The sequence below is a fragment of the Triturus cristatus genome, chromosome 1_2, assembly GCF_964204655.1.
Source record: "Triturus cristatus chromosome 1_2, aTriCri1.1, whole genome shotgun sequence".
Classification (NCBI taxonomy): Eukaryota; Metazoa; Chordata; class Amphibia; order Caudata; family Salamandridae; genus Triturus; species Triturus cristatus.
The window spans coordinates 154,801,887-154,821,452 of record NC_140580.1 but is presented as its reverse complement, the minus strand read 5'-3'; positions in this window follow the sequence as shown (position 1 = coordinate 154,821,452).

Below are 19,566 nucleotides of genomic sequence, written 5' to 3'. Positions count from 1 at the left end.
ATACTGCTGCATGCCACACACTGCTGCACGCCACACACTGCTGCACTCCGCTCACTGCTGCACTCCGCTCACTGCTGCACTCCGCTCACTGCTACATGAAACACTGCTGCATGCCACACTGCTGCACGCCACACACTGCTGCACGCCACACACTGCTGCACGCCGCACAATGCTACACGAAACACTGCTGCACGCCACACACTGCTGCACGCCACACACTGCTGCACACCGCACACTGCTGCATGCCACACACTGCTGCACACTGCTGCATTACACACTGCTGCATGCTGCACGACACTGCGGCACGCCACACACTGCTGCACGCTGCACACTGCTGCACGCCGCTGCACGCCACACAGTGCTGCATGCCTCACACTGCTACACGAAACACTGCTGCACGCCACACACTGCTGCACGCCGCACACTGCTGCACGCCACACACTGCTGCACGTCTCACACTGCTGCACGCCGCACACTGCTGCACGCCGCACACTGCTGCACGCCGCACACTGCTGCACTCCACACACTGCTTTTATGTGAGTTTATGCTACTGACATTGTAAATGACAATGGCTTTTTTTGTTTTAAAACCAAAACATAAATAAAAGGCATTTTAATTTTACAATGCCAATAGCTCAAACTCTTATAAATGCGAGACCTATTGCATTGCAAATGCTTGTTTAAGATGGGTGCCCCAGTAGTACCCGTGGCACCCACAGCCATGTGAATTATTGAGGCAGTGTGGGGTGCCCACTCCCATGCTAGCCTGGCTGACATGGACCAAGGCAAGAGTGGGAGCTGGCATCTATGAGGTGCTGCTGCCAAAGCAGGCGCAAGTAATCCTTTTGCTCCTGTCTGTGAACGGAAGTGGGGCATTTCCCCCTGTCCCTCTCAGAAAGGGGAGGCTGAGTGGCTGGTGTGTGCCCCACCCCTCAGACACTGGCACAGGGTGGGTGATGCACCTGGCAAAAGGATCCTTTTGGACTTCTGGGCATTGGGTCCCCGGAAGCATCTTTGTTGTGTCAAGCCCATCTGGCCTTTTTTTTATCTTCTATGTCAGTCCTAAAGGGATGGGGCAACCATGGCCAAAACAACCTTTGCTGAGGGGATCCCCACACACACACACCTCTTTTCAAATAGTTATTAAATTAAGATACACTGGGCCTCTGATCTTGACTCTCCCCAGGGGATAAGTTTAGAGATAGAGGAGGTGCGCAACATGCTCGGTGTTCCTAAGGAAGGTCAGAATATTTAGCGGTGAATGTCTCCGGCCTCGTTATGCTGGTTTTCTTGATTTTGGTCACATTTTGCTCCTGGTAGAAGCCCCCTGGTCTCTCAAGGATGCACTTAGTTGGGAACTTGTTCTAATAGCTCCCTGCACAAGTCTCCTCCTTTCCGGGTGCTCATCTCCTGCTGTTGGGGTCTTCTTTCACAGCCCCTCCTCTAGCAGTCATCATAGCACCCTCCTTTCCACGCTCAGAAGCCCCAGAGCTTCAGAGAGCAAAAAGGGGCAAGCACCACTGGCCCCAGAGAGACCCATCTAGTGCTGGGGAGTCAGCTGCAGGCAATGTCCTTAGTCTATCATGGGGCTTCTCTTTCCAGCTGTCCATTATTCTGGTGTCGTCGTCCAGGTCAGGGTCTTGCTCTCTAGGTCTCCCTTTTGCAGGGGTTTATAAATGTGGTTGGAAAGTTTGAAATACCAGTCACCCCTGGACAATCGTAGGATGCCACACCTTCTTTCCACCTCTGTCCCACTGCTCCTGCACAGCATTTTGGGACAATTCCATATTGCAGACCCTTTATTTCCTTGTGCAGATCTTCTTTGGCCACTCAGAGGTATGGACATGGAAATGAGCAGCTCCTACCTTTTGATCACTCTAAACCAGTTCTGGGGTAGTTTTCCCCAGCCACTGGGTTTGGAGATAAGCTGGCTAGCAGGACAATAGAGAGGGTAAAGCCCAGGTGTCAGCTACATATGCTACTTTCAAGTTAATCATTCTGTCATGGAGGGAAAATCCTGACCCACACCCTAGTCTTGTTGTCCACTGTCTCGAAACAATACACATTTTACTGCAAAGAGACAACAGCAGTCATGTGACACTAAACACTGGCATCAAGGCCTTTTCGTTTTATGCAAGAAATTGACAACTTTCTAAAAGTGGTGTTCCCAAAATAGTGATACAAAATCTGACTTGACCATTAGTTTGTATTTTAAATACTATTAAAATGAGTCCTTGAATTATTTCTCTAGCTGCTACTAATATGAATTTAATATTTAACAAATGTAACAATGTAGCCCAATATTTCCCTATGGAGGCAGCAAGCCTTGCTACCGTAAAAATGGCATTGCTTTTGGGGATATTTCACCGGTGGGACATGTCCATCATTCATTTCTCATTGTCCTGCTTTTAAATATAATGCACCCGGCCTTTGTGAGCAATAAGGCCTACTGAGGGGTGTCTATTTATTATGTAGATGGAAGGTTTAGGCCTCTCAAAAGGGGTTACTCTGCCAGGTCGCATTTGCAGTAAAAACTTACACAGTCAGGTTACACATTGCATGCCTGCATTCATGTGTTCATTGCCACTGCAGTGGTTGGTAGAATGGAAGATGCAGACAGGTATTGCCTGGTAATGTTAATTATTGGTGGGTTATTCTGTATGTAGGAAATTAAGTTACTGGTTGAGGGGCTTAAACCCTACTCAAGCAGCAACCACAATTTTTGTCTGGGTGAAACACACGCAAACCCAAAATCAATCTGTGCTTAGCCCTCTGCTAGCTTGGCACAAAACAGGCTTAACTTAGAAGCAATGTGTAAAGTATTTATGCAGTACACAAACAGTAATAAAGTAAAAACCCAACACAAGGAAAAATCCCACACCAAATTAGAAAAAGAGAGTAAAATGTAATTAATTATTTGACAGCAAAACAACAACAATCCAATTAGTAGAAGGTTTTGTTGAACTCAAGCACTACGAAGCAAAAAAGCATCTACTGCGGTTATCTGGTTGCAGTAGACCAGGTCTAAGTCATAAAATCGAGCAAACCATGATGGAGCCTGGGCCAGAAACAGAAATGAATTCAGTCCTCTGCAAAGTACCTTGTAGCCTGGGTGTCAAGATGCAAAGTCCTTGCATCGGGCTGCGCAGGCCGGTGTCAAGGAGCCATTGACAAGGTGCTGCGATGCAAGTTCTGGCATCAAGATGTGTTGCACAGTGTCAGAATTTAGACTTTTAACAAAGGACCACATTGCAAGGTTGATGTGTGGTCGTTGAGGAAGAGAGTGGGGCTTGCGAAGACTTGCGCTGTGATGCATCGGCACAGGGGATGAGATGTGTCTAGCTTGGCAGCTGGCTGCATTGGTATTGAAGATGAGCTGCGTTGCGCTTGGCTGAAGTCAATGGCTGGCTGTGTCGCACTGCAGGAAGATGTGTCAATTTCAAAGAACCCTTTTAAGCCCCTGTGACCTGAACAAGAGGCCAGCCGACTGACTTTTAGAGATTTGTTGGAGTCCTGGGTCCACACAAGCAGGCTGGATTCAGCAGGGCAGCTTACAGTAACAGAAGAGTCCTGGTGCAGCCATAGCAGGCCTTGGGCAGCAAAGCAATCTTTGGTCAGAAAGCAGGTCAGCAGGGCAGACATCACAGCTGGGCAGTCCTTCGTCCTGGCTGAGTCCAGAAGTGATCTGAAGAGTTGAGTCCCAGGGTCCACTACTTTTACCTGGTGCCCACTTTGAAATGGACAAGCTTCTAGAGTACTCCACCTACAGAGGTGTCTGGATTTTCCTTTCTTTCTGCCCTGGCTTGCCTGGGGGCACAAAAACTAGTGTTAAACCCTTTTTGAGTGCGCTGAAGTACAGGCTATGTGATATGCTAATGTGGTAATTGACAGCTCCTCCCCATCACCTTGAAATAGATGGCCCATCATGACAACACCTATTTCCTCTTTAACTTATTATCTGGGGGTAATACACAAAGACCAGCTACCAGTCACACCTAGGCATGTGATACAGGATAGATATTGCAGGCACCAAATGACTGGGAAAAGTGGCATTCTAAAAAGTGTGACAAATTTCAACTTTACCATTAAAGAGGGTTTTAAATAACAATTCTTTGGAGAACAAACACAACACCCCTACTTGCTCCCAATTGAAAGTTATCTCTTTTTAAATGTAATAAGGTAACCCAATGTTATCCTATGGGAGAGGTAGGCCTTGTAGAAGTGACAAACTAATTTAAGAGTTTTTAACTACCAAGACATGTGAAAGTTAAAAGTACAACTTTTTAAATACACTGCATCCTACTTGTGTGGGAGGCTCAAGGGAAAGGCACTCACCCGGTCCTCCTCACCGTGATCTCCCTGAGACCGCTTTTGGCCCCACCCTGGTCTCCTCGACGAGACCCAAACCCGACGGAAACTCTTCTCTTCGCATTTTCAGGTGAGGGGAGGCTGTAGCCTGGACTCCATGAGGCTACGGTCCCTTCCGGGTGCGGCGGGCCCGTCCTCTTTCTCCCGTCACCAGGAACTTCCAGGCTGGGATTCCTTATTGCTTGGGTGCTGTTGCTCAGCCTGGGGCTACGTAGCAGAGTCCTGGCTGCAGGCTGCCAGAACAAATGCAGGCAATACGGCAGGGAGAGGGAGAACGCTTCGTTCCTCTCAGCTCTTCCCTCCCGTTGCTCAGGCCCCAGACGAGAGGTCGGCACTGCCGGGCAACAAGCGCTCCTCTCCGGGTTTAGCACAAAGGGAGCCCACTCCTTGGGCAATGGAATTGATAGTGCCCACCAGCACTATTAGCAACCAGGGAGGGCAGAATTACCTCTTTCCTGGAGCCACTGGGGCAGAGAACAGGGTACAGGCAGGCCGGCACACAGGGTCACTTTAGCAGAGTCGCAGTCCCTTCAGCCACCCAGCAGGCAGAAGGTTAGTCCCACAAGCAGGTAGTCCCCAACGGCGGTTCCTCCTGGCAGACAGCAATCCTCTGGGAACAGTCCACGGAGTGTCTTCCCTTTTTCATGGGGTCACAGCCCCTGAATTTATAGTGCAAAGTCTTTTTTCTGGGGGCACTCCAGAAACATATTAGAAGTGCACAACACCCCCATTCACATTGTAAGCCATGGGCTCGGACACACCACGGGGGCGGAAACGGCATTGTAGAAGGCAGGCACAAACCTATTCAGGTGCAGGTGCAACTCTTCCCACCCCTCCAAATGCAGACCAGGCATATTCAGGAGCAAGAGAAACTCCTCCTGCTACTCTAAATTCAGCCAACGTCTATTCAGCCTAGTCCTGAGTCCAGGAAAGGCAGGACACACCTCAACCCCCCTTGTAACAGTCTGGAGTGAATGCACATCACTTCTCTCCTGTCAGTCAAAACCAGACTGTCAATACACATCTAGGCAGGGCACAAAGACACATAAGCACAAAGAAATGCCCACTTCTAAAAGTGGCATTTCTAAAATAGTAATAATAAATTTACTTTCGACAATAAGAAGAATTTATCATTACTATTACAAACATGCCAAACATGGTCACACTACCCCACTCTGATCAGGAATTACCACTGCTGCACATATCAGGTAATTCCCAATGCAACCCTATGATAGGGCAGCCTCACAGCAGTGAGAAACCAAATAGGCTGTTTATCCCTACCACTACATGCCACACAGTTAAGGCATAAGTCCTACATTTTATCTACACCACACCCTGCCCATAGGGCTAGCTAGGGCTTACCTTAGGGTTGACTCATATATAGTAAAAGGGGAGTTTGGACGTGGCAACCACTTGCCATGCCACGTCACTGCAGCAATAAACTGCGTGTGCAGGCCCCGCAATGGCCGAGGCCTTAGACAGGTTTAAAAGGCTACTTTGGTGGGAGGCGCAAGCAGTGCTGCAAGCCTACTGGTAGCATTTAATTTACAGGCCCTAGGTATATGGGATGCCACTGTACAAGGGACTTACAGGTAAATTAAATATGCCAAACTGATGTAGACCAATCGTACCAAGTTTACAATAGAGAGCACATGCACCTTAGCACTGATCAGAAGTGGTAAAGTGTCTAGAGCAGTGCTTAAATTGAGCCGATGCCTTCCGGTGCTCAGCACCGGCACTTACTTGGTTTCCTGTGCTCGGCTCTGGCACCTAATTGTCAACACCATTCTTACAACAGTCTACCAAATGGTGTGCTGCTCATCTAATTTAGAGATGAGCAGAAAAAAAGTTTATTAGGAATACAATATACATTAAAATTGCTACTACCTGCCTCTCCACCCATTCCTTTAGGTTTGGGGACCTGGAATAATCTGAACTGTCGCATTTACATGCAAGAGAGATGGCTAGTAGTTGTTTTGGCAGCGATGCAAGATCAATGGGTGGTGCAAGCTGCAGTGGCCTCCTGGTTAGAGCCCTGGCACTTAATATTTTACAAATTATGCACTGGCCCGGAGTCAGAAAATCACCAACAACGGGTCAGAAAAAATACAGGAGGAAGTCAAAAACTTCTGGGATGACCCTGCAAAAAGGGCCAAGTCCAACAGACTCTATGCACTTTACCACTTCTAACCAGTGCTAAAGTGTGTGTGTGCTCTCTCCTTTAAAGATGGTGAAATTGGCTTACACTCAATTGGCATATTCAATGTATCTGTAAGTTCCTAGTAAAGTGATACTACATGCACCCAGGGCCTGTAAATTAAATGCTAGTGGGCCTGCAACACTGCACCACCCATTTAAGTAGCCCTTTTAAGCATGACTCAGGCCTGCCACTGCAGCCTATGTGGGCATTTTTGTGCTGCCATTTCGACCTGGCAAAATAAACCTTTCGCCAGGCCTAAACCTTGCTTTCAATAAATATAAATCACCCCTGGGGTAGAGTGTGCACAGCCATAGAGCAGAGTGCTCTGTATTTGAAAAGATGGGCATGCACTTTTAAATTTTACAAGTCCTGGTAGTCGAAAACTCTTACATTTGTATTTCACCACTGCAAGAATACCTACCTACCTCTCAAATAGAATAACATTGGAGCTACCTTATTGCAGTTAATAAGCTGTACCTTCCACAAAAGAACAAGTAACCATAGGATAACACTGGGTTACCTTATTCCATTTAATAAGTGAAAACTTTCAACTGCGAGCAGATGGAAAAATAGAGTTTGATGTCTAAAGAATTTTTATTTAACATCCTCTTTGATGGTAAAGTTGTATTTTAAGTCACAATTCTGAAAATGTCACTTTTAGAAAATTGGCCTTTTCTTATTCCAACCGTTTGGTGCCGACAGCCTCTATCCTGGTTCACATGACTAAGTGCAGCTAGCAGTTGGTCTTTGTGTATTGCTCCCAACAGTGAGGCAAAGGAAAATAAGTGTTGGCAGGATGAGCCATCTCGAATTGATAAGAGGGAGGAGCTGTCAACCACCACACTTGCATATCACAAAGGCACTACATGAGCACAGTCACAAAGGGTTTGACACTAGAATTGTGTTACCCCCAAACAAGCTGGGACCTGGACCAAGGGGAAGGAAATTCCAAACAGGGTTGGAAACCTCCAGTATCTACTCCTACATCAAAGCTGGCACCAGGTGAAAATACTAGACCCTTAGACCCAACCCTTCTGTACACTCCTGGGCCTATGGGTATTACAGAAGGACTGCTGTACTGCTATGTTGCAAGAAAGACTGCTACTATGCTGACCTGTTACTTTGATGCCCTGCTGCCTGTTGACCTGCATGCTGAAAAGGAAGACCGAACCTGCACCCTTCATCCCGGCTGAAGTTAAACCAAGGGTCAGCTGACGGATCTCCTGTTCTGAGCTACAGGGGCATAACAAGCTCCAGAGTCCTTCCTGCATCTTCACAGCTGACCTGCTGCCTGGACCTGCCACTGGACCTACCTGAGCCCTGCTGGCCTCTGCTGGAATGAGGTCCTGACCCCCAAGAGGTACCCCTCAGGTCCTCCTGGACCGTTGGTGTGGCATCAGTTGAGCTCCTCTCCAAAGACAAGGAGAAATCTTGATGTTTTGGGCTCTTTGTGACTGCAATCAGACAGTCTGCTCCAAGATCTTAATGCCTGCACCTCTCAACAATGCAAAGCTCCACAAACCAGACTCTTCATGCCAACAGTGACCACCAGCGATGCCAGGAAACGTTAGATGTGCACTTTGCATTACAGCATTGACAGAACACGATGACCGTCAAAATGACTCTCCAGCAATGACCATCTAGGACGCCCAACAGGATCTTTGGAATGCAGCGATAATGACTTGCGACACCCAGAGTGCTCTTCTAACTTGATTGCCGACCATCCACAATGTTCAACCTGCTCATCGTGGCCCCCTCCACTGTTAACAGAACTCTTTGCGCTGGAAACGCTATCAGCTGGACTAACCTGGTTCCTGTATCCAGCTCATGCTCCATCATGGTCGGTCTGAATTTAAGAGTTTCACCCGGTCTCGTACGACCAGATAACTGCGAGTGGCTCTAGGTGATTTTCTTTGCTTTACATATCTGAAATCTGTACAATTGCATATCTCCGGTTTTAATAATTTGGGTTTTGTCTTTCTCGTCTTAAATAATTTATTACATTTTACTCTATTTTTCTACATTAGTGTGTGATTTTTCTTGTTTTGTGTTTTCTCTTTCTTACTGTTTGTGTGCTGCATAAATACTTTACACATTGCCTCTAAGTTAAGCCTAACTGCTTTGTGCCAAGCTACCATCTCTATTGCTCCCTTTAGAAGAATGAAAATTTACAGTTGTAGTTCCCTCGAGTGAACATGATGTTCCATCCTGGGTGGGCAAAGACCAGATTTCTGTGTGAACTGCTGTGTGTTTGGTGTGTAAAATCTGCTGAACCCAAAAGTCCAATGTTATAGACTCCCATGTGGGTGCAAAAAAGTAAATACTCCTCCTACTCTAATTAATTGGAGATGGTGAAGGGGGCAGCTACAAAGAGTCAGGCTCTCTTTTGGTTGTACTGGGAGTGTGAATGGGTGGTGCTCTTTCTCCACCTGGAGGATCTGTCATATCCTTGTCTTTGATTCTGTTAGAGCTAAAGCCTTGGTCATATTCAGTCTGTCTAAGGCAATAATATGATCTCCCTTGACCTCCATAGTGGTTGGAACTTCCCTCTATGTTTAGGACCTTCTTGAGGCCCGAACTGTAGCTGAAACAGGGTGTCTACACTGTAAAGGTCCAAGGAATTTTGCAGTGTCTGTATGCATTTTAATGTGTTGTAGAGTGTTGTCTAAGTGCTCCCCAAAAAATGGAAACTGCCCACGGAAAGACTTGTCTAGGGTTATAGCGTGTACTTCAGGTGGAATGATGTAGACCTTACCTTACCTTGCCCTCTTAGTACAGCTGTTCCTACTAACTGATGAGAGCCAACAGTGGTATAGAAGGCAAATGGTCCTAGACTAATATTTCTTACAGATGAGTTGTACTCTATTCATGATTCGAAAAACACAATAGAGATGCAATTGATTAGCATACAGTCATAAATGCATATATAGTTTATACAAGAATACATACATATATAAGCGCACTCTCAAAAATGTAATAGCACTCAATATAATATCAACTGTTTTATTTCTATTTTTCAAATACTCATAACGTAAACAGATTGCTAAGTTCAGTAGCAGAAATGGAAACGGTTGCTCCCAAAAATGGGAGGGGGGAGGGAAAAGGGTGTGCTTATGTGAGAGATAGATAAGACCAAGGAAAGAAAGGATCCCAAAAAACATCCAAGGGAGAATTAATTATATTCATTATATAACATGAAAAAACTGTCTGTAGTTCACAATGAGACCAGATTGTCATCTAGGCTTGCCCCTAGTAAGTCGTTCTGGTAGTTCATGACTATTCATAGCAAGATGCACAGAGAAACATCATCTTTGAGTTGGGCAGGGTAGGGTAGGGGTGGTACCAGGTACAAGCCCACTTGGGGAAGAATGTCGACGTTTCGACCCTGGCACATGAAGGGTAATTTACATCCTCAGTTTACGGGTCTTCCTCAGGACAGGGGGAGGGGGAGACAACATAAAAGGTATAACCATACAGTCAGACGGGTGCCTCATTGCTACATTAGTCGTGTGGAAAACAGAAAAGTCAGACTCTCATTCTGTCTATTCTTGACGTAGTTCACATGCTCTAGGGACTACGAACTCATGTTGCGCACTTCTCCTTACAGACTACCCACCAAATGGGGGCAGTAACCAGACTAATCCTACCTATACCTATACATAGGTCAGTACTTGAATCTATTTTCTGTTTTCCACATGACTAATGTAGCAATGAGGCACCCGTCTGACTGTATGGCTATACCTTTTAGGTTGTCTCTCCCTCCCTCTGTCCTGAGGAAGACCCGTAAGCTGAGGATGTAAATCACCTCCCATGCGACAGGGTTGAAACGTCGACATTCTTCCCCCAGTGGGCTTGCACCCAGTACCACTCCTACCCTGCCCAACTCACAGATGATGTTTCTCTGTGCATCTTGCTATGAATAGTCATAAATAACTACCAGAACGACTCACTAGGGGCAGGCCCAGATCAGAAACTGGTCTCATTGTGAACTACAGACAGTTTTTTCATGTTATATAATGAATATAATTGATTCTCCTTTGGATGTTTTTTTGGATCCTTTCTTTCCCTGATCTTATCTATCTCACACATGAGCCCACCCCTTTCCCTCCCCTCCCCCCTTTTTGGAGCAACTGTTTCCATTTCTGCTACTGAACTTAGCGATCCATTTACGTTATGAGTATTTGAAAAATAGAAATAAAACAGTGATATTTTATTGGGTACCATTACATTTCTTGAGAGTGCGCTTATATATATATATATATATATACATATATATACATATATATATATATATATGTATTCTTGTATAAACTGTATATGCATTTATGACTGTATGATAATCAATTGCATCTCCAATGTGTTTTTCGAATCATGAATAGAGTACAACTCATCTGTAAGAAATATTAGTCTAGGACCATTTGTCTTCTATATCAATCGTTACCTATGTTTGTGGACATTTTATTGGGTTACCCCATTATGTCATAATGGAAAGCCAACATTGGACACATCCATGACTGCATCTGTGATGACTGTAGATGTATATGTTCCCTCTTTGATGATGCCCTTTGCAGCTTCTCTCTTATCCTCACAGGTGATGTCAATCAGTGGTGAGATGTCATATCATGCTATACTTCTACAAATGTGGTACCACTGCAATTACTGTAGCTGGTGTTTTCATCAGTTTTAGTCCTTCCAACCATAGGGAGTCTAGTATGGGGATTGACCTTGTGGCCTTGCATGGCTGTCTATTCTTGACGTAGTTCACATGCTCTAGGGACTACGAACTCATGTTGCGCACTTCTCCTTACAGACTACCCACCAAATGGGGGCAGTAACCAGACTAATCCTACCTATACCTATACATAGGTCAGTACTTGAATCTATTTTCTGTTTTCCACATGACTAATGTAGCAATGAGGCACCCGTCTGACTGTATGGCTATACCTTTTAGGTTGTCTCTCCCTCCCTCTGTCCTGAGGAAGACCCGTAAGCTGAGGATGTAAATCACCTCCCATGCGACAGGGTTGAAACGTCGACATTCTTCCCCCAGTGGGCTTGCACCCAGTACCACTCCTACCCTGCCCAACTCACAGATGATGTTTCTCTGTGCATCTTGCTATGAATAGTCATAAATAACTACCAGAACGGCTCACTAGGGGCAGGCCCAGATCAGAAACTGGTCTCATTGTGAACTACAGACAGTTTTTTCATGTTATATAATGAATATAATTGATTCTCCTTTGGATGTTTTTTTGGATCCTTTCTTTCCCTGATCTTATCTATCTCACACATGAGCACACCCCTTTCCCTCCCCTCCCCCCTTTTTGGAGCAACTGTTTCCATTTCTGCTACTGAACTTAGCGATCCATTTACGTTATGAGTATTTGAAAAATAGAAATAAAACAGTGATATTTTATTGGGTACCATTACATTTCTTGAGAGTGCGCTTATATATATATATATATATATATATATATATATATATATATATATATATATATATATATATGTATTCTTGTATAAACTGTATATGCATTTATGACTGTATGATAATCAATTGCATCTCTAATGTGTTTTTCGAATCATGAATAGAGTACAACTCATCTGTAAGAAATATTAGTCTAGGACCATTTGTCTTCTATATCAATCGTTACCTATGTTTGTGTACATTTTATTGGGTTACCCCATTATGTCATAATGGAAAGCCAACATTGGACACATCCATGACTGCATCTGTGATGACTGTAGATGTATATGTTCCCTCTTTGATGATGCCCTTTGCAGCTTCTCTCTTATCCTCACAGGTGATGTCAATCAGTGGTGAGATGTCATATCATGCTATACTTCTACAAATGTGGTACCACTGCAATTACTGTAGCTGGTGTTTTCATCAGTTTTAGTCCTTCCAATCATAGGGAGTCTAGTATGGGGATTGACCTTGTGGCCTTGCATGGCTGTTCCTTGAAATGATAAAGGAAACAATGTTGTTCAATCCAGGTCATCAGGAGATTGAGCCTTTGAGATGCCCTATCCATCAACTCATCGGCAGGAGAATGTTGTTGAAAAGGGACATTGTCTCCTTCCTTAGATAAGATGTATTCAACCTATTCTTTACTGACTTTGTGATCTACCTGTAAAAACTCACCCTCCTTTTCCAAATCTGAATACTGGTTGGAATCCGATGACGGTAGTTCTTCAAAGTCCTTTGATTTTGCTGGGACTAGTGAAAGGGAAATTTTCCTGGGTGGTGTCTCTAGCAGTGCATGAGGCAAAGGGGGTGGAGAAGGTGGAGCTGGCATTCGCTCAGGAGGCAGTGTTGGTGGAGGCATGGATGGAGCTGAGAGTGAGGTAGTTGCTGGTTTCCTGACATATGCTGTAATGTTAGCATGAATGCAACAAGCACTCCCTGACTTCAGCTTCTCTGTAGTAATGACAAGGGATTTGTTAGCTATAATGAGCTGTGTCTGATATTCATATTCCTGGTAGTTTCCACTTTCTCCGAACCTATTCCACAAATTTAGGCAGGTTACGAGAATCAAGCGGTGCAGAGCTGTAAGCCTACTCTGAGGAGATGTCTTAGCCACTCACATGAGTTTCCATCTCAGATTCCAGAGTTTAGGTCTGTAAACTTCCCACCAAGCCCACTGGTGAAAAGGAGACTGGAGCAGAAAATTCTGAAGCTGTGGACGAGGTTGTTGTTGACAAAGTACTAGGTATCAGTTCTGGACTCACTGTCGATGGTGAAGGGATGCTTGCTGTAGGCATGATCGACACTGACAATCAGAAGAGAGACTTCCTTGGTTTGATGATCGACAGTGTCATCATCAACAATGGTCTTGTCATTGTTGATGAGGGTTTGGTCGGCAACAAGGATCTCTTCACGGTTGTTTATGTGGCGTGTTCCATAAGTTTTAATAAAGATGTAGTTGGCAATGCATTAGTCAATGATGGAGGTTTCTTTGTTGTCATCAACAAGGATGACTGCAAAGTCAAAAGTGAGAATGGCACTTCAGTCAGAGAATCAAGTCAGCTGTATTCTTGCCCATGTTTGTACAGGTTAATGTTTGCCATTTATAGAGTGTCTTTTTTTAGGTAACTCCGCCATGAGGTGGCTGCAGGCACTGTAGGATTCGAAGAATAATTTTTATCTTTGTCAGTCACGGAGACAGTTGATGACAGAGAAAATGTCTCCTTGGCCCAGAAAGTAGAGTTTTTTTCCACAAACGTATCTAAAAACAGCTTGAAGTAGTCTGAAAGCTGAAGGTTGGCTGGTTTAAGCTTGAGGAAGACAAGGAAGGTATCAGGGTAAGGTCACAGAAATATTAGAGCGGAGGTGTTCTCTGGGACTTCCTCACAACATGTTTCATAGAAATCTGAGCTATTCTGGTATCTAGGAGGAGTAGGAGAGCTCAGCACTTACACCTTTATTGGCTCAAGTTTGGGTTCTTTCAAATAAAGGGGTTGTGGTACCAAACACTGTTTTTTAAAGCTATTGGGCCTCCCTGTCTGATGACAGGGAATGATTCAAGTATGTAAATACATAGGGGAGGAGCCTAGCGCTTGACCAAGATGGCCGCGTGAGCCTTGAGCTCCCGCGACCCTCGCGCCCTCCTGCAATCATCCTGTCCTAAATCCTGATTTTCATGCACGGAATCCTGCAGATGAGTCACAGCTGGGGCGATTGACGTTGTCCGGGCTAAGATCGCCCACCGGGAACCGAAGTTGTGCATGGCGGAAGATTGCGGCCTACCTCCGAAGGATGCCAGGGGCTTGCGTTGGCAGGATGCCCGGCCACTAATTGAACAACAGCGGCCTCGGGAGGTGTGAACTGGCGGACGGGTGCCGCTGCACTTTCACTTTCGCTTTCTCGCCCTTTGCTTGCTCTGGGTCGGGAGTGCTTCATGCCGGTCCCCTGCTGTCTGGAAGATCTCCGCTCGGCCCTGGCTGGCTGTTGACGTCCTAGTTGACCCTGTTTCCTCTGGCTGAGTGAGGGACGTCTTTTTGCGACTGACCGCCCTGCTGTTCGAGATGTCGACCAAATCGGAGGCAGACAAGTCGAAGTCTAAGACTACCAGGCGGGGAGGCTATACCCAATCCAACAATATGGATCGCTATGCCCAGCAGAAGGGGTCGCCTGGTGGATCGGGACAGTCGCTGGAAGCACAGAAGGCCGATTCATCCCCAGCCTCGGAGTTATCATTGCAGGATATCAAGGGGGCGACAGATGGGATGCAATCTTCGATTGGGCGACAATTCGAGACCCTGGCGCACAAGGTGGACATGATCTTGGTTGATGTCAACTTGATTCGCGCGGACCTGAGCAAAACCAATGAGCGGGTCAAGTCCCTGGACCTCAAGACTACTGGTCTCGCGGACGATGTCTCGGAACTCCAGGCTGAGGTTCGTAAGCTACGAACCGCGAATGACCTCTCCGCCCGCCGGCTCGAAGACTTTGAAGGTCGGGCCCGGCGCAACAATGTGCGCCTTATTGGGGTCCCGGAAACTTCGGAGGAGCTCTCCGTGGATTTACTCGTCGAGGACTTGGTGGTGAATCATCTTGCGCCTAAGGGCCTTGGCAAGTTTTTTGCGGTGGAGCGGGCTCACCGAGTGCCTGGCGGACGGCCTAAGGTGGGAGCCCCCCCGCGGCCGATTGTCGCCCGGATCTTTAATTTTCGGGATCGAGACGCTATCCTGCAAGCATCGAGGGTGACAGGCCCGGTGCCTTTTCAGAATGCCTCTGTGAGCTTTTATCCTGACTTCACCCAGATGGTGCAGAAACAGAGGCAGAGTTTCCTGGGGGTGAAGCGGCGGCTTAGGGAGATGGACCTGAAGTATGCCATGCTTTTCCCCGCCAGGCTACGTGTGGTGTATGAGGATCGGACTTTCTTCTTCGAATCACCGGACATGGCGGGGGACTGGTTGGATGCGCTCCCTCGGCGACAGCCCGGCCGGGACCGTGTGGATGGAGCGGAAGGCGACCGGGATGGACAGAAGTGATACCCCCGGTGTCGGTCTGTTTTGACTCAGCCCCGGACAGTGACTCGTACCCTACTGCAGTAATGGGAGGGCGGCGGGGGGAAGATAGGAGCTCTTTCCTCCCTTGGGGTACTTTCTGTAGATTTGTTTTTGATAGGGCGACAGGCACACTGCAAGTTGGGGGGGCTTAGTAAGCTGACGCAGGGGTGCAGGGAGGGGGGGGGATTCGGGATGTTGGGGTTGTTGTTGGGGGTTGTTTTTTTTCTTGCAAGGCGTAGCAATGGTTGTCAGTATTGTCCGTTCGTGGTTCTCCGGGGGGGTGGAGGTCTCTTTGTGTTTGGGGATGGGGGATAGGGGCTTAAACGTAATTAGCTGGAATGTCAATGGCTTAGGGGATCGTATTAAACGGGGGATAGTCCTGCAATTCTTGAAACGGACCTCGCCAGATGTGGTCCTCCTGCAGGAGACCCACCTTATAGGGAATACATGTTATGCACTTAACAGGAAGGGTTATAAATTCATTGCTCACTCGGGGTTTTCCTCGGGCTCCAGGGGTGCGGGCATACTTGTTAGAGCTTCCCTACCATTTGAGGTTGACTCCACCATCGCTGATGACAGGGGGCGCTTTGTGGCTGTGGCGGGGAGGTGGGAGGGCAGAACGTTGGTATTGGTTTCTGTTTATGTCCCTCCTGCCCTGCAGGCCTCCACGTTTGCTGATCTGGGCAAGGCCTTGTTGGAACTCCCCGAAGGGATGCTAGTGGTGGGAGGAGACTTCAATGCGGTTGGGTCTGGAATGCTAGATAGGTACCCGCCCAGGGACACCGGGGGTGCTCAGAAGTGGCTCCCCGACTTTATAGATACTTTTGGTCTGGTAGACTGTTGGAGGCTACGGCACCCCACTCAGAGACAATATACCCTTCATTCCGGGGCCCACGGGAGTCTCTCTCGGATCGATTACCTGCTCACTCTGGCTGCGCACGCCTCATTGGTATCTGAGGCTAGGCACATGGCACGGGGCATTTCTGATCATTCGCCGGTGTGGGCCCGTCTGGATATTGGCCGGGTGGCGGGGGCAGGGTGGCTCCCATTAACCCCTGGTACTTTTGTGACCCCAAGCTGCGCAGTGCGTTGCTGAAGACAGTTGATCACTATTTTCAAGATAATCAGGGTTCAGTTGAATCGGCGGTGTCTTTGTGGGAAGCTTTTAAGACTGTATTGAGAGGGGAGGCCCTCTCCTTGGGAGTGGCCGCCAAGCGGCGGAGAGACGCCGAGGTGACGCAAGTAGAGGACGAGATAGCGGCTTTAGAAGTGGCTTTGGAAGAGGATGTTGCAACGGCCACACTGCATAATTTGAGCTTGAAGCAATTGGAATATAGGGATCTGGTGACAAACGCTGCCAAGACCCTCAATAGGGAGCAGCAGGGTCGATTGTACGATGTTGGTGATAAGGCCGGGAAATTGCTGGCGTGGTTGGATAAAAAAGAGCGTGTTAATCGAGTGGTGCCGGAGTTGTCGATGGATGGGGGAGAGGTTGTCACTGACCCCGACGGTATAGTTCAGTGTTTCTCGGACTATTTTCGTACGGTATACACTTCGGTCTCGGATAGGCCGACTGAGGACTCGTGTGACCTTCTGCGTGATATCGCTCTGCCCTGCCTTTCTGCCATTGATAGGGATGACCTCGATGGCGATATAACTGTAGACGAAGTGGCGTGTGCTATCCGTGCGTTGCGCTCCGGTAAGGCCTCGGGCCCAAATGGTCTGCCGATTGAGCTGTATAAGCTTCGCCCGGATAAGTTGGCTCCTCACCTGCGCGCCATGTTCGTGGAGGCACGGGTGAATGGGTTTCTTCCGCTTGATCAACGGCTGGCGACGATTGTGGTCATACATAAAGACGGTAAGCCCCGGGACAAGTGTGGCTCCTATCGGCTGATATCACTTCTCAACGCCGAGCCGAAAATCCTTGCTAAGATCCTTGCTAACCGCCTGGTCCGGGTGCTTGGCGACTTGATCCACCCGGATCAGTCGGGTTTTATCCCGCACCGTAACACTGCACTGAATCTTAGATGTCTCCATGGAGTGATTGCTAGGACGGGCACGATGCGAGAGCCGGCTATTGTGGCGTCCCGCGATACCACGATGGCCTTCGATACGGTGGAGTGGGCATACCTGTGGGCTGTGCTAGCCAAGTTCGGCTTTGGGCCTGGATTTGTAGGCTGGGTGAGGTTGCTCTATGAGGGGCCTCTTGCTAGCGTCGTGGTGAACGGGCGGGCGTCGACACCGTTCGAGCTCGGGAGAGGCACCCGGCAGGGTTGTCCCCTGTCGCCGTTGTTGTTCGCCCTTGCTCTTGAGCCGCTGGCGGCGTGGATACGATGGCACCCCGATATACGTGGGATTCGTTGGTCGCCTGACCACGAAGACCGTATTTCACTTTACGCCGACGATATTCTGTTATACCTCGCCTCAGAAATCTCTTATAGTGGTTTGTGACGTCTTGACTTCTTTCGGTAGGAACTCTGGTCTTGTCATCAATTGGGGGAAGTCATACTTGTATGTCCTGTGTGGGGATGTCCCGCCTGTCCCGCGCAACTGCTCGATCCAGATAGCCCAGAGGGGTTTTTTGTACTTGGGGATTTATATTTCCACCGACCCCATTTTACGATACGAGAAGAACTTGCTCCCTCCCTTGGCACGTCTGCGACGGGACGTGGCGGGCTGGCGGCGCTTGCCGCTTTCCCTCCTTGGCCGTGCCGCCCTGTTTAAAATGATGTCTCTGCCCCGTTTCCTCTATGCCCTGCAGAATACCCTTGACTTGGTCCCGGCCAGTTATTTCCGTGAGGTCGAAAGCCACCAGCGCGCGCTATTGTGGGAAGGGCGTCCGCGCATAGCGATTGCTAAGTTGACGCTTCCATGGTATGACGGTGGTATCGCGCTTCCAGACATTCGACGTTATTATTGGGCCACTCAGTTGAGCGCGATTAACCATGGTGTATATGGTCCGGCGCTGAGCCCCGGCTTCGCCATGGACCGATGGTTACTACGTGGGGGTAATTACCACAGAGCGTTGTACTCGAAGTCGTCGGACTTAACCCTTACGGGGCCCACCAGGGTGGCCGTGCATGTATGGAAGGTGGTGACGGATTTACTGGGCTGGAGGGGTAAGCTTACCCTTGCCACCCCTCTGTTTGACTCTGATATTCTGGGAAAGCTTTGGCATACAAAAGGGTTTGAGAAATGGGACCTGATCGGCATATCCAGGGTTGGAGACCTTTTGGTAAAGGGTAGGATAAAGTCATTCGAGGAGCTGAAGAAGGAATATGAGCTAGGGAGCACGGAGTTCTTCCGATACGCTCAAGTGTGCCACGCCTTGCGGTCAGTCCTTGTAGAAGGGGAGAAGGTGCCTGAGTCCTCTCCGTTAGAGGACCGGATCCTGGATGGCCATATGCCAGAGAGTACGATCTCGCTCATTTATAAGAAACTAATTAATGTTCGGGCGGATCTTCTACTAGGGTTGCGCGAGCAATGGACCAGGGATGGCCTCGAACTCGATGATGAGGATTGGCAGTATGCAGTTTCTTCTCCCAAAGAGGTCGCGATCCCCGCGCGCCTGCGGCTGGTGCAGCTTAAAATACTCCATAGGGTCTACGTGACGGGGCCCAGGCTGGTCCATATGGGTTTCTCTGAGGAGGGCTTATGTAAGAGAGGCTGTGGTATGGTGGGCACCTTCCTACATATTATTTGGGAATGCGGTGCGATTATGGAGTTTTGGAAGCAAATCCACGATGTGATGGGGGAGGTGACGGGCATCGTCATGCAGCCTGAGGCGCGGTGTTGTCTCCTGAATGTTTGGGGTCCTACTGACCACGACGCGGCACAGACTCAATGGGTGACCCTAGGGAACATGGTAGCCAAGCGCGACATCGCTCGTCTGTGGGGCTCTACTAGGCCTCCTACATTGACAGCGTGGATGGAAAACATGGATTGGAGCATGTTTAGGGAGAAGACAGTGTATTGTGCTCGAGG